Raw genomic sequence first — 16,384 nt, 5'->3', positions numbered from 1 at the left:
CTAAATGGCTTATGCAGTATATTTTCCAAAACTTCTTCTGCTGAAAGTCTATTATTTTGTGTCACTGCAGTGGTGTTTAGGGAACCAGACACAAAAACACAGTCTGAACACTAAGTGTTCAATGAATTTCCCTGGTAGACAATATTTTACATGTGCTGTCACTTGTTAACTGTGGAAGTGAACCCATTCCACGTGATTACACCAAGAGAGAAAAGGCTTATTAAATTTAATTGAGTAGTAAATAAAACCAATAATTGATATTTAACAATACTAATACAACAATTTTTCAAATTTCTATTGCACAATATCAACGCAGAAAGGAATAAGAGGAAATAGGACACATGCTTTTTAAAATGACATTAATGTCACCACTTCCAGATGCTAGTCCTATGAAAACACATAAATTCCCAAATCAGGTGGTTTTAGGCAAGAAAAACTACTCTTTCATACATAGTAAAAATGACAACTCTCTAATGATTTTTAGTCATCTAAAAAAAGAGTGATGGCTTGTCTAACATACTTCTAAGATTTTCAAACAAAAATATTCAGGACAGCACAGTATTAGCAGAGAGATGAGCAAGCAGACCAAGGGGGAAAAACGTCTTAATGACCCAGCATTTATATGGAAAGTTGAGGAATGATAGAGTAGGCACTGTAGAATAGAAAAAGAAATTACATGCACTTTAAAATATGAAGCAAACCAGGCTGGCATCTACTTGGCAAAATGCACTGCATTCTTCTCTATTCCATGAACAATAATCTTATTATATATTCAAATACAAAAGATAAAACTAGAACACTTTCAGAAGTCACAGGAAGATTTTTTTTTTTTACGAAGGATTAGGCAGAATTTTTTTTATGTAAGAAAAAAGTGATAAAGGAACAGACAAACTCAAACATATTAAAATTTAGGGAATAAAAAGAAAATAGAGTGGGCCAGGCGTCGTGGCTCACTCCTGTAATCCCAGCACCTTGGGAGGCTGAGGCGGGGGATCACCTGAGGTCAGGAGGTTGAGACCAGCCTGGCCAACATGGCAAAAGTCCCGTCTTTTTGTTGTTTGTTTGTTTATTTGTTTTTGAGACGGAGTCTCGCATTGTCCCTTGGGCTGGGGTGCAGTGGCAAGATCTTGGCTCACTGCAACCTCCACCTCCCAGGTTCAAGCAATTCTCTTGCCTCAGCCTCCCGAGTAGCTGGGATTACAGGTGCCTGCCACCACGCTCAGCTAATTTTTTCGTATTTTTAGTAGAGACAGGGTTTCACCATGTTGTCCAGGCTGCTCTGGAACTCCTGACCTCATGATCCGACCACCTTGGCCTCCCAAAGGGCTGGAATTACAGGCATAAGCCACCGTGCCAGGCCTAAAACCCTGTGTTTACTAAAAATATGAAAATTAGCTGGGTGTGGTGGTGGGTGCCTATAATCCCAGTTACTTAGGAGGCTGACACAGGACAATCACTTGAACCTGGGAGGCGGAGGTTGCAGTAAGCAGAGATGGCGCCACTGCACTCTAGCCGCGCTACAGAGCAAGACGGCATCTCCAAAAAACAAAAAACAACACTCAGACACCCAGATAAGAGGATACACATGTGTCCACTGTCATAAATTCTTCACCAAGCTACAAGAGGGGAACTGATATTTTGGTGAATCTTTATAAATCATCAATTTATCGATCACACTTTTATTTCACCAGTAGCATTTACAAAGCTAAGTCCTACAATTCCATTTGAAATTACCCTTAAAAAGAACAGAACTTTAAAACTTACTACACTCACTCTGGGGAAGAAATAAATACGAATTTTTAGCAAATGAAATAATCATTTTACCTAGCCTCTTTGGAAATAGTATTTTTATCTTTCAAGCTGTACTGACAAAATGTATCTTACAGTCAGTGAAAACCTGAAACTCAAATAAGCGGACAGGCCTTTTCAAGGTAACAAACTCAGTGAGAGGCAGTGCTGACTCCAACGCAGACCTTTATAAGTGTCACGGCAGGCCATTCTATCCCTTAGGACACCCATCCTGTTCAGTAAAGTACACAATGACCACCTAGGAGGCACTGGCACTGCTCTTTGTCCTCCTGTGGGACTTAAGTGCATTTTAATATTCAGGTTCTTGCACATCCTCTCTGGGGTGGGTTTTCCTTGTCCTTTTTCTCTCTTCACAAGTCTGAGACAATCTAGAGAGCAGAAATCATTTCTGCCTTTTCCTCTCAATATCAGCATCCAATTGGCAAACCATCAATGTGTCTTCGAGGAATTAAAAACTCGGGCTGGAGGAATAACTTTAATGACCTAACTTTCATGACATTACATTGTATTGTCCATTAATTTTAATGTCCTAAAATTTTAATGACCCTGCCGGGCGCGGTGGCTCAAGCCTGTAATCCCAGCACTTTGGGAGGCCGAGACGGGCGGATCACGAGGTCAGGAGATTGAGACCATCCTGGCTAACACGGTGAAACCCCGTCTCTACTAAAAAAAAAATACAAAAAAAAAAAATTTTTTTAATGACCCTAAGGGGTCACCATTTTAGATGAAACTATACCAAGAGATTCCTCTAAGGCCAAGAGCATCCAGCTGCTCCCCTGAGAGACTCTACCCCCTACCTCAGGCTGTCCTTGGGGATGAGGTGACCCCGGGGCTGATACTCACTAGACCCTCCAATAGACATGGCCACTGTGGGTATCCTGGGTCATCCCCAGACAGTTCTAAAATGCCAGGGCTAGGAAAAGACAGGAGAGTGGCTGAGGACACAACACCCTGTCAAGTTTTCACGGGGAGACCTCAACCTAAAGACATTTTGGTAATATGTACACTTAGGAAAGATGAAAAGAAGAGAGACACAAAGATTTTTTTTTACAGTAGAGTGTCAGATTATTTATTCTCCGCTTTCCTCTTGTGTAAAATGTTTGGAAACAGAAAAATATTTTGGCCAAGGTGCCTCACGCCTGTAATCCCGGCGCTTTAGGAGGCCGAGGAGGGTGATCAATTAGGGTCAGGAGTTTGAAACCAACCTAGCCAACATGGTGAAACCCTGTCTCTACTAAACATACAAAAATTAGCTGGACGTGGTGGTGGCGCCTATAAGCCCAGCTACTTGGGAGGCTGAGGCAGGAGAATCGCTTGAACCCGGGAGTCAGAGGTTGCAGTGAGCTGAGACTGCACCATTGCACTCCAGCCTGGCGACAGGGTGAGACTCCGTCTCAAAAAAAAAAAAGAAAAAAAAATATATATATATATGTGTATATATATGTGTATATATGTGTGTGTATATATATGTATGGTTTGCTTCCTCATTCACCTTATGAAAGCCTCTCATTTACGCCCCTCCCGTGGACCACAAACCACAAACCATGACTGCGGTACCCGTTTATGAATCGCGTTTGCTCAAACGCCCCGTTTAACGTTTTAACAAAGCCTCGGGTTAATTTTAGGGGGAGAAAGGTGGGACTGGAAGCTCCATGAACCACAGCCCCTCCCACGCTGGAACCCCGCACACCGAGTCGGGGCTCTCCGGGATCACCCTCCCGTGGTCACTGCACTACCTGGGTGGGGGAGGCGCGGGGTTCCCGAGAGGGCTCCAGCCGGCAGAAGTGGGCCCGCAGGTACAGACAGGACGCAGGGGTCCCGCTGCCCGCGCCGCCCGCCCTGCGCAGAAGGTGGCTGAGGCCCGGCTGCGCCGCCGCGACTCGGTCCGCAGTTTCCGCAGCCGATGGCTGGTTCCAGCAGGTTTCACCCAGCCCTCTTCCCCACTTCCGGAAGCCAGGCGCAGTCCACTCACCGTTCCTCGGCTTCCCGGGTGTCCCGGCGTCAGCTAGGGATGTCCCAACACCCGCAGGTCACAGGGTGGCAGAGGCTGCTGCAGAGCCACCAGGCCTCCCAGAGCCAGGAAGTAGCAGCGGAGATTCACAGGAAGAGCCTAGGGTGGCGAAGGCGAGACAAAGCACCCGCCAGCCGGATCCCGGAAGCCGCCCTCTCCTTTCCGGCGGCGCGCCTGATTGAACGCTCCCCGCCCCAGCGCCCCTAATTGTCTGGGGCTTCAGGCCCCGCCCCCTCAGGCCCAGAGTGACAGGAGATTGCGATCTCACGTAAGGCTGGATGAGGCCAGAATGACCGTTTTGGCCTAGCGGTTTATAGGGGGTGCGTCCTTCCTGCGCTGGGATCTGACCATGCAAGGAGGACATTCGCATTTAACCTTGTATACAAGATTATAGCTATTTTGCGTAATAAGATATAAAATTGCAAGCAATATAATGGCAATTCTGTAACTGCCCAGTGGGTTCACCTTGCCCGCTACCTAGACAGAGCCGATTTCTCAAGACGGGGGGAATAGCAATAGAGAAGGAGTAATTCACGCAGAGTCGGCTGTGCGGGAGACCGGAGATTTGATTTTTAATTTATTTTATTTTATTTTATTTTATTTTATTTTATTTTATTTTATTTCTGAAACAGAGTCTTGCTCTGTCACCCAGGCTGGAGTGCAGCCTCGGAGTTTTATGATTATTCAAATCAGTCTCCCTGAGCATTTGGGGATAAGAGTATTTAGAAAGTTTATTTTGCCAAGGTTGGGGATGCTTGTGCATGACACAGCCTCAGGATGTCCTGATGACAGTTGCCCAAGGTGGTCAGAGCACAGCTTGGTTTTGTTGGAGATAAATGCTCGGTGACGCAAAGTGAAACCAGCACTTAAGCAAAAGTTTTCTCAGCAACGCAATTTACCTCTGCGGAAGCGTGCTGCTGCTCGCATCAATCACAATCGCAAGAGCACACGGAACAAAGGAAAGCAGGGGTTTTTATTCCTAATGCAATCCCTACCTCTGGCATGGGCTGGGGCCAGACCTCAAGATCTAAACTGACCCCGTTGGCTATTTGTGAATACTTTCCCAAAAAGGAAGGGGGAAGGGAGTCGTGAGTTACAATGGTGGGATGTGTGGTTTCGAAGGGAGAAATGGGTGCAGAGCAGGTAACCAAGGGAACAGATGTGACTGATTGATTAGAACTGACGGGGGGAAGGTTGTTTACAGTAACTAAGAGCAAGGAGGCATGGAGAACAAGAAAGTTGAGTTCGAGAATAAAACACAAGAACGTTAACATGCCAAACCTTGGAAGAGAAACTGACTGTATCTGACAGTTTTACACATTTTAGGGAGACAGGAGACATCAATCAACATATGTAAGATGAACACTGGTTTGATCCGGTACAACCTGAAGCAAAAGTGGGTCAACTCGAAGCCAGGAGGGGGCTTCCAGGTCACAGGTAGGTGAGAGAGGAAGGGTTGCATTCTTCTGAGTTTCTGATGACCCTTTCCAAAGGAGGCAATAAGATATGCATTCTTCTCAGCGAGCAGCAGATGACTTTGAATAGAATGGGAGGCAGGTTTGCCCTAAGCAGTTCCCAGATTGATTTTTCCCTTTATCTTAGTGATTTGCGGGGCCCAAAATATTTTCCTTTCCAATTTCCCCTTTTTGTTTTAAAAATATTTTGGAGAAAGCATTTTAGAAGAAAATCAGTCTCTGGTGGCAGGTTTTGTCTGACTTCTCATGGAGTAGCTGAGATTACAGGCGAGCGACACCACACCTCGCTAATTTTTTTTTTTTTTTTTTTTTTTGGTAGAAACGGGGGTCTCCCTCGGTTGCCCAGGCTGTCTCTGGTGCCCAACGCAGGGCTCCCCGTAATCTCTACAAATAATCCAGTGAAGGAACACCAGAGCGTGGAAAGCTGAGGACGACCGACAAAGGACTCCCGAGTAGGTTTTCACTTCAAGCTCTAGGGTAAGGAGGGTGCTCGGGGAATTCCAGGGAAACCTCGGGAAAATATGGGTCAGGCTGAGAGTAAGTTCACTAATTACTTAAGCCTTGTGCAGCAGTTACTGCACCGCAGAGGGGTAATTGTCAGTACCCAAAATCTCACATCTTTGTTCCGTCTGGTAGACAAGTATTCTCCTTGGTTCCCGGAATATGGAACCATGAATGTAGAAGATTGGGATAAGGTGGGATCAGACTTAAAACGAGCACAAGAAGAGGGCCGCGATATTCCCGTCTCTGCTTGGTCTGTGTGGTCTGCAATTAAAACAGCCCTGGAGCCCTTCCACACTGAGGAGGAGAAGGAGGATTTTCAGGATGACATAGGAAAGTTGAATATTCAGGAGTCTAATTATCAGCAAAGTGAACCATGACAGTCTCGTTTAAAAAAGGGCGAGAAACGGGAAGGTATGTATGTTCATCTCCAGAGACTTATAAAAGAAACTGTGCCACCTACTGCGCCTTTAGGGGAAGGTCTGGAATGGCCACCCCCAGGCCAGCCTCCTGAATATTTGGAAGGGGAGCCTGAGACCCGTGCCTTGCCGCTCCCATTGTTGGAGGCCCAGCCAGTAACTATGGCGAAGGGAAGCTTCAGGCTTGTCCAACAGCCAATGAGGATGAGGGAATGATCTAGGCTTGCCCACCTGTTAATTATGGTAGAGGAGTGCTGCCAGCGGGTCCAAATACAAATTATGGCACAGGGACAATCCAGGCATCCATTTGCCAGGCACAAGAAATGGGGGATTTGAATGCTTGGCAGTTTCTGGTAATTATTTCACCAGCTGAGGAGGCTAGAGAACTTACTCAAGCATGCTGGGAGCCATTTCCTTTTAAAATATTAAAAGACTTAAAGCAAGCAATTGGACAATATGGGCCAAATTCCCCTTATGTTCATTCCTTGTTACAATGTGTGGCTTATAACAGACATTGAATACGTATGGATTGGGAGGCATTAGCCCGATCCACCCTGTCCCCCTCCGAGTTTCTCCAATTGAAAACCTGGTGGACGGATGAAGCAACAAATCAGGCAGAAATGCTCAAGCCCAACGTCCCGTTAATATCACACCTGATCAATTGCTTGGAATCGGACAGGCATGGGGTACTCTAAATCAACAGATGGAAATGGGTGATGAGGCTGTTGATCAGCTCAGAACTACATGCCTAAGAGCCTGGGAAAAAATTTACGACCCTGCTACTGCTTATCCTTCTCTTCACACATTTCAACAGGGTCCAAGGGATCCTTATCCTGATTCTATTGCCCATTTGCAGGATGCGGCTCAAAAGGCTATTTCCAATTCTCATGCCAAGAAAGTGATCGTTCAGCTGCTTGCTCATAAAAATGCTAATACAGAATGTCAGGCAGCAATTAGAACTATTAAGAGAATGGCAGATCTAAATGAGGAAAAAACTTTAAGTGAATACATTAAAGCCTGCGATGGCATTGGGGGGCACTTATATAAGGCCAGCCTCCTTATATAAGGCCAGGGGGAGAGAGGGGGATGCTATTACTCCCCATATCGCGGGGAGTTTCTCACCCCCTGGATGTGGATTGTAACAGTAAGGAGGAGAGAGAGAATCGCTATTACTCCCCTTTACGATGTGGATCTTAATAATTATTCCCCCCTGAAATGTGTGTTCATTATTAACAGTCTCTTTTGTTCACGATATTAGAAACAATTTCACAGGTTATGTGTACACAGCCTGCGATGGGAGAAAGATTACCATCCTCTGCACCTCCGGATATTAGGAACCATATCACACAATGGGTGTACACTTTTTCGGAGATTTGGGGTAATGTCTTCCTATTTTTCCCTGAATATTCGGAGACATATCACAGGGTAGCTGTACACCCACTACTCTCTTGGCAGGAACATCATACTTTACCTACTGGAAATTAGGACCAATATCACAGACTGGGTGTGAAGCCACTGTCACACTGGAAGTAATATCATGCTCTCCCCCCAAGTTATGAGGAACAATATCACAAGGGGGTGTCTACCTTCTCCGGTAGGGGTAGTAGTATCATCATCTCTTCCTTTAGATGACAGGAACAATATCACAGGGTGGGTGTACACCCCGTGTGTTTTCGGAAGCAATGTCATTCTCTCTTCTTCTAGGTTTTCGAATTCATATCACAGGCAGGGTGTACACCCCTTGTTGTATTGGAGGGAGTCTCATCCTCTTTCAACCTGCATCTTTAGAACAATATCCCATGGGGGCTGTCCATCCCTTCAATAATGGTACTAATACCATCTTCTCCTTTCCTGGATATAAGAAACAATATCACAGGAGGGGTGTACACCCCTTGCAATATTGGTAGTAATATCACCTCTCCCTTGTGGTTATTAAGGACAAAATCCCAGGGTGACTGAACGGTTCCTACTTTATTGGGAATAATATCCACTCACCTCCTGGATATCAGTAACCACATCACTGAAGAAGTGTCCATCCACTTCGATATTGTCAGCCATGTCATCTTCTTCCCGCCTGGATATTCGGAACGATATCCTAGGGTTGGGGGCTGTGTACACCCACTGCGATATCGAAAGTAAAATCAGCCTCTTTCCCGCTGGATATTAGGAACTCTATCACAGGTGTGTGTGCACCTTCTCGGATATTGGGAGTACTATGAGCCTCCACCCCGCTGCATATTAGGAACAATATACAGGGGGCAGGGTGGTTACAGCCCCTGCGATATTGAGAGCAATAGTCTTCTCTTTCCCCTGTACATTAGGGTCTACATCACAGGGGTCTGTACACCTTCTGTGATATTAGGATTAATGTTGTCCTCTCCCCTACTGAATGTCAAAAACAGTATCACAGAAGGGTGTACACCCCCTGTGATATGGCCAGTAATATCATCGTCTCTACCTTTGGATACTAGGAACAACATCACAGAGGGTGTGTACACTCCCCTGTGATATAGGGCATAATGTTATCCTCTCTTCCCCTGGATATTAGGACCGATATCCCTGGTGGTGGGAGGTGGAGTACATTAAGAACAATATCACTGGGTGGGTGTACACCCTGCGATATTGGGTGTAGTAGCCTCCTCTCTTCCCTAGGATATTAAGAACAATATCACAGGAGGAGTGTACCGCCACAGCCCCTGTGTTATTGGGAACAATAGCATCTTCTCCCCCTCTCGATATAAGGAACAATATCCCAAGGTGGGTGTACATCCCCTGCGATATTGGGCGTAATGTCTTCATCTTCCAACGTGGATATTGGGCATAGTGTCACAGGGGGGTGTAAGCCTTCTTCGATATTGGGAGTAATATCATCCTCTCCCCTCAGGATTGTAGGCAAAATATTGAAGTGGTTTTACAACTCGTGTGATATGGGCAGTAATATCATCCTCTCCCCACCTAGATGTTAGGAACTATATCACAGGAAGCTGTACATTTCTTTTTTTTTTTTTTTTTTTGAGACAGAGTCTAGCTCTGTCGCCTAGGCTGGAGTGCAGTGCCTGGATCTCAGCCCACTGCAAGCTCCGCCTCCCGGGTTTACGCCATTCTCCTGCCTCAGCCTCCCGAGTAGCTGGGACTACAGGTGCCCGCCACCTCGCCCAGCTAGTTTTTTATATTTTTTAGTAGAGACGCGGTTTCACCGTGTTAGCCAGGATGGTCTCGATCTCCTGACCTCGTGATCCGCCTGTCTCAGCCTCCCAAAGTGCTGGGATTACAGGCTTGAGCCACCGCGCCCGACCTCGGCTGTACACTTCTTGTGATATTGGGCGTTCTATCCTCTCCCATCATGGATATTCAGAACAATATTACAAAGGGGGTGTACACCCCCTGCCATATTGAGAGTAATATTATGCTCTCCCCTTCAGGATACTAAGAACAATACCACAGGAGGTGTGTACAACCCCTGTGATATTGAGAGTAATATCATCCTCTCCCCCTGAATATAACAAACAATATCACAGGAGGATGTACACCTCCTGTGATATTGGGAGTCATATTATTTTCTCTTTCTCTGGATATTCGGAACAATATCACAGTGGGTGTGTACACCCCCCGCGATATTGCCACTAGTATCATCGTCTCCCTTCCAGGATATAAGGTATACACCCCCTTGTGATATTGGGGGTAATATCTTCCTCTCCCCCGCTGGCTATTAGGAACAATGTCATGGAAGGGGTGTACACCCCCTGCTCTATTGGGAGTGATATAGTCCTCTCCATCCCTGGATATTAAGAACAATATCACTAGGGAGTGTACACCTCCTGCAATATTGAAACTAATATCATCCTCTCGCCTCCTGGATATTAGGAACCATATCACAGGGGTGGTGTACACCCCCTGTGAAATCGGAAGAAATGTCATCCTTCCCAGCTTTGGATGTTAGGGACAATATCATGGGGGAGGTCTACGCCCCCTGCGATATTTGGAGTCCTATCATCCTCTCCCACCCAGGATATAAGGAACGAGATGACTGAAGGGTTGTACACCCACTGTGATAGTTTCAATAATGTCATCCTCTACCCCCTGGCTATTAGGAATAACATCATAGAGGGGTGTACACTTTCTTTGATATTGGGAGTAATATCCTCTCCCCGCCGGATATCAGGAACAAGTCTATTAATTATTAATATTAATAAATATAAGAAAAATTAAGAGTAATCATCGATGTTAATAATCACAATAAAGATAGTAAAAAATACTGGTTAAAAATGTTAATGATTAGTATTAATAATTAATAGTAATATCACTGTTAATAATAAAATAATGATATCAGCAATAATGTTACTTAAATCAATACTAAGTGATGCTGGTAATAAAATAATAATATTAAGAACTAATATTGTTAAACGTGATTAATTTTAATAATTAATTTTAAGTATGCATAATCATATATTTAAAATAATTATCCATAATTAATAAATGGATTCCTATTAATAGTATCATTGATAATTATTAAAATCAATCATTGATGTTTAATAATTAATTATATTATTACTCCTAATACCACAGGGCGTGTACACCTACCTGTGATGCTGTTCCTAATATCCAGGGATGGAGAGCATGATTTTAGTTTTAATATCGCAGTAGGTGTACACTCACCACGTGACACTGATCCTAATATAAATGGGGGTAGAGTATGACATGACTCCAAACATGGCAATGAATGGACAGCCACCTGGTGATACTGTTCCTAATATTCATGGAAAGTGTGTATTATATTACTCCCAATATCACAGGGAGGGTACAGCTCTTCTGCGATATTGTTCCTAGTATCTGGAGGGGGAGAGGATGATAATAATTCGCAGGCTGTGTTCACCCGCCCAGTGATATTGTAATTAATATCCTGGGAGGGAGAGGATGATATTACTCCCTGTCGAGCAGGAGGCGTACACCCAGCCTGGGATATTGTTCCAAATATCCATGGAGGGGAGCAGTTGATATTACTCCAAATATGGCAGGGGATGTACATCCACCCTGTGACATTCTTCTCAATATCTCAAGGCCGAGAGGCTGATATTACTCCCAGTATCGCAGACACTGTACACCCCTGTGTGATAGTCTTCCTGATATCCCGAAGGGGAGAAGACGGTATTAATCCCCATGCTGCAGGAGGTGAACACCCACTCTGTGATATCTTTCCGAATTTGCAGGGGTAGAGAGGATAATATTCCCAATATTGCAGAAGATGTACACGCCCCCTCCCCCTGTGATATTATCCTGAATATTCCAAGGCACAGAAGATGATGTTACTCCCAATATCACAGAAAGTGTACACCCCCCAGGGATGTTGTTCCCATGATCCAAGAGGGGAGAGGATGATACGACTTCCAATATCGCAGGGGTGTACACGCCCCCAGTGATACTGTTCCTAATTTCCACCTGGGAGAGGATGATATTACTCCCAATATCGCAGGGGTCATAAACACTCCTTTGATATTGTTCCTAATATTCAGGCGGGGAGAGGATGATATTCCTCCCTATATTGCAGAGGGTGTACACCTGTCTTTGATAGTGTTCGTAATGTCTAGAGGGGGAGATGATATTACTCTCAGAATCATAAACACGCTGTGTGTCCACCGCGGATCCTAATATCCAGGGAGGGAAATTACTCCCCAAGACGTGGGGGGTGTCCACCCCGCCTGTCACATTGTTTCCTATACCCAGGGAGGAGAGGATGATATCCTACCAATATCGAAGAAGTATACACGCCCCCTGTGATATGGTTCCTAATATCTTCATTGGGAGAGGATGATATTACCCTCAGTATCACAGGGGTTGTCCATCCCGCCTGAGATATTGTTCCTACTATCCAGAATAAGAGAGAATGATATTACTTCCAATAGTGCACGGCATGTCCCCCGCCATGTGATATTGTTCTCAAGAGCTAAAGGAAGAGAAGAGAATATTATTCTTTGTACTGCAGGGGGTGTACAACCAACTGCGATATTGTGAGGCACCCCTTGTGAAAACAAGAAAAACTGGAATTTGATGAGACTCCAGTACCACATGGGCAGCTCTGCCTTCCCCCACAGTCTCTCCAGCTCCCTTTTCTGTCCCGTGGGTGTAGGAGAACAGCTCTCCACAGCAGGGTCCCACCCAGGGCTTCAGAGGACTTGATGGATTCACTCTTTCCTTCTGTTAGCAACACCAGGCACGGCTCTCTGCTGCGGATACTAACGAAATATTTTCTCTGTTTAATTTCTGAAAGGAATTTCTCTGGGATTTCCTGAACCATCAGGAGGGTCCCTGCATAAGAGATCATTTAAGCCATGGGGAGATCAACTTACATGAATTTTCAAAAGAAACAACTAATCAGTTGCTTGCATTTTCTGTTGTGCTGTTACTCAGATCTGTTGATGAAGGTTTACTATCGGTTTTTAAGGTAATTTATAGGAAAGAAAATCATTAATTAGATTAACTCATTCAGCTATGAAAGAATATAGTTTATTTTTCAAATGTAATTAACTATTAATCATCTTTTAGTATATCTGAGTTACAGTATCCTCCATCAGAAAAAAAAGTGATTGGATTACACATACGTTTATATTCTCTATCACAGATCAATCAATATTAATCTTAGCTAAAATAACTTGTTTCTTAAGAACACATTTGCTTTTGTATGTAACAGCAGCTAAGTATTGAAAATCAAAGAGTAAATTATAAAACAGGATTAACCAAATATTAGGAAATTTTTACAGATGTTTGCTGCATCAATGGGGTAGGATATTTGCATCATCAATAAACTAATTCTTTTATTATTTCAAAGTAAATAATTTAGGTTAGAATATTTGTTATTGACATTTTAATCTTTTTTTCAAATTATACATTTGACAGTTATTTTTAAACTGTTTAAATGTTCAAAGAAAAATTACTAGAAATAGAAAAACTAATGTGAAAAGTAACAGCCCTCAAGAATTCCATCTCCCAGAAATAACTACTGTTAATAATTAGGTAGTGTTGCTACCACATTTTTGCTATGAGTGTACCAAAGTGAGTTCGTAGGAAGATACGTTGTGTTTTATAGCTAGCATTTTTCATTAACAGTGTGTTTTTGCCATCTTTGTTCTGCCTTATTCTTTTTGTCAGCTGTTTGATATTCCATTTTATCAATATGTTATTATTTACCTAAGCAGTCTTTCATTGATGGATGAGTTGTAATGTTCCTGATGTAGAAAATTCCTAATTATTATGCTGAAATGAACATCTTTGTTCATTTGGGCACTTATGTAAATACTCTTAAAAAGTAAAGTTCTAAGACAAAAGATATCAATAAGGTTTTCTAAATTCTTTTCTTTTATTTATTTATTTATTTTTTATGAGACAGGGTCTCGCTCTGTCGCCCAGGCTAGAGTGCAGTGGTGCAGTCATGGCTTATGATAGCCTCGACCTCCTGGGCTCAAGCCATCCTCTTGCCTCAGCCTCCTGAGTAGCTGGGACCACAGGCACGAGCCATCATATCCAGCCAAGATTATGTTTTTTTTCATTCTTTTTTTATGTTTACTAGATGTTTATAATTATTTCATTAATTGCCTATTAATGTATTTTCTCCATTTATTTCAGTTTCATTTTTCCCACTGGTTCATTAGCCTTATTTGTGTACATACTGCTTTGTTATTTGTTCATAGGTTTTGATTGTTTTTTTCTCTGGCTTCACATTTGGAGTCATTCTGAAAAGAATCTTTGCTTTTCAAAATTAAAAATATAGGTATACATTTTCTCTGGTACTTCTATTTTTTCTTTTTCTTTTTTTTTTTTTTTTTTTTTTTTTTTTTTTTTTTTTTTGAGACAAAGTCTCACTCTGTCACCCAGGCTGGAGTGCAGTAGTACAATCTCAGCTCACTGCAACCTCTGCCTCCTGGGTTTGAGCAGCTCTCTGCCTTGGCCTCTGGAGTAGCTGGGATTACAGGTGCCCGCCACCATGCCCGGCTAGTTTTTTGTATTTTTAATAGAGGCCTTATTTTTAATAGAAATATTAAAAATATTATTTATAATATTACTTGTTATTTTTAATAGAAGCCTTATTTCTCAACATAAGCTTCATGAAGTTCAAGACACTTTTATAAGCAATAATACCAGCCTTTCATCTATCCCTACAAAAAGTAAAGTCCTGGAAATTTATCCATGTCAAGACAGCCTTTTTTACATTATTAACTGAAGAAAAATGAGTCTCCTTTAAAGTTTTTTAAAATCAGAAAAGAAAAAGAAGTTAGTGGGAGCCAAATCAGGGATAAAAGGTGGATGCCCAATAATTTTCCATGGAAATCCTGAGAAAAATTGTCTTTTTTTTTTTTTTTTTTTTTAATGAGGGGAATGAAGAGGAACATTGTTGTGGTGGAGAAGAATTCTCTGGTGAAATTTTCTGGAAATTTTCCTTCTAAAGCTTTGGCTAACTTTCCCCAAATACTCTCATAATAGCATGTGTTATTGATTTTTTTTGGTTTTGGCCCTCTAGAAAGCCAACAAGCAAAATGCCTTGAGCATCCTAAGACACTGTTGCTGTGAGTGTTGTTCCAGACCAGTCACCTTTTGCTGAGACTGGACCACTTTCACCTCTTGGTGGCCATTGCTTTAATTGTGTTTTGTCTTGAAAATTTCATTGGAACAGCTGTGTTTGACTTCCTCACACAATTATTTGAAGAAATGCTTCAGGATCTTGATTACACTTACGTACAATTCCAGTTGAAATCTCTGCTCTTGTCTGCTGCTGATCTAGGAACAAGAGTTTTTGAATCTATTGAGTGGAAAATTTTTCAAAATTGTGTAAATTTAACCAATTGAGATGGCTATGGTGTTGACTGTTGTCTATACCGTTGTCATTCCTAAAGCAGGGCATGAACAAGATTAATTTCTTTTCTGGTGAATTAATGTGAATTGTCTGCCACTGCAGGCTTTATCTTCAACATCTTATCGCTTCTTAAAATGAGTTATTCATTTGCAAACTTGTGAATGTTGGGGGGCACTGTCCTTATAAATTGTTATAAAGAATCAGTGCCTTTACTATTCTTTCACCCAAAATTGCCATACATTTGATGTTTATTCTTGCTTTAATTTTAGCAGGATTCATGTTGCTCTAATAGGATCTCTGTTCAAATTGCTGTCTTAGTTTCCTTATTATAATTCCTCAAAATAGACCCTGTTCAGACATGTTATAACAAGTTAGTACAAGTTTATTTAGGTGCAAAATATTTTTGTAATCTATGCATAGTTTTTTCCATGTGCATTTTCCATGAACTTTTTGAAGATCCTTCATATTTTTTGAAGAGTTTCAAATAATTTTTGAACATATTTTTAAACTATTACAAGAAAATTATCTATAGAACCGAATTTCAGATTTACCAAGTTTGTGATAGGTATAATAACCAATGGAAATACCAGATAGGCAGCTTAGCTATTAAAATAGAATTGGAGTTAAATGATTATAGAGATATTCAGTAAAGACCTGCAGGCATTGAAAAGCATTAAAAAATTTAGAAATAAAATAACATGATTATATGTGCCATTTAAAAGGAGAGAGATCAGAAAAAAAAAATAAGAACACTGAGAAGGACCAATAATAGCAAATGTTACGTAAAATGTAAGGATAGTAAAGCCATTGCTGTTCTCCACAGGAGCACTGACATTTCTTTGTCAATAGTATCACTGAATCTCCTGCTTCCATTTCCAAAATCCTGTCTTTGTGAAGCAGGGTTTTTTGTTTTTGTTTTTTGTGTGTTTTGTTTTTTTTTTTTTGCAGTGACAGCAATCAAAACAAGATTACAAAGTAGACTGGACGTAAGCACCACATTTTGGGTGTCACTGTCTCCCATCACCCCCTGATGAAACTGACTAGCTGCAGGAAAACAAGCTCAGGGCTCCCACTGATTCTACATTATGGTGAGTTATGTAATTATTTCATTATATATTAAAATGCAATATAATAAAATATGAAATAAATGTAATGTACTTGAATCATCCTGAAACCATCTGCCCAGTCCATGGATAAGTTGTCTTCCACGAAACTAGTCCCTGGTGCCAGAAAGACTGGGGACTGCTGCAATATAGAAAGAAAAATATAAAGAGAGAAAAACACAAAGTCTATAACATCTTGAATAACACATGCACTGATGCTGTAC

At 42.2% G+C, this 16,384-nt stretch overlaps 1 long non-coding RNA gene across 1 annotated transcript in view; it reads right to left on the bottom strand.

Annotated features, from left to right (window-relative positions):
- Nucleotides 1–10,719: 10,719 nt before the first annotated feature.
- The window catches only part of LOC139358251 (uncharacterized), a 58,035-nt gene continuing 52,370 nt past the window's right edge, over nucleotides 10,720–16,384 (bottom strand). Inside the window, exons 2-3 of the long non-coding RNA XR_011612935.1 lie at nucleotides 16,216–16,302; nucleotides 10,720–14,981 (exon numbers count right to left, since the gene is read on the bottom strand). This is a non-coding gene — a long non-coding RNA (uncharacterized lncRNA). The remainder of the gene's footprint in view (nucleotides 14,982–16,215; nucleotides 16,303–16,384) is intronic.

Source organism: Macaca nemestrina, chromosome 14, assembly GCF_043159975.1.
Source record: "Macaca nemestrina isolate mMacNem1 chromosome 14, mMacNem.hap1, whole genome shotgun sequence".
Classification (NCBI taxonomy): Eukaryota; Metazoa; Chordata; class Mammalia; order Primates; family Cercopithecidae; genus Macaca; species Macaca nemestrina.
The sequence above is the reverse complement of the archived record's forward strand: the minus strand, read 5'-3'. Positions and strand labels throughout refer to the sequence as shown.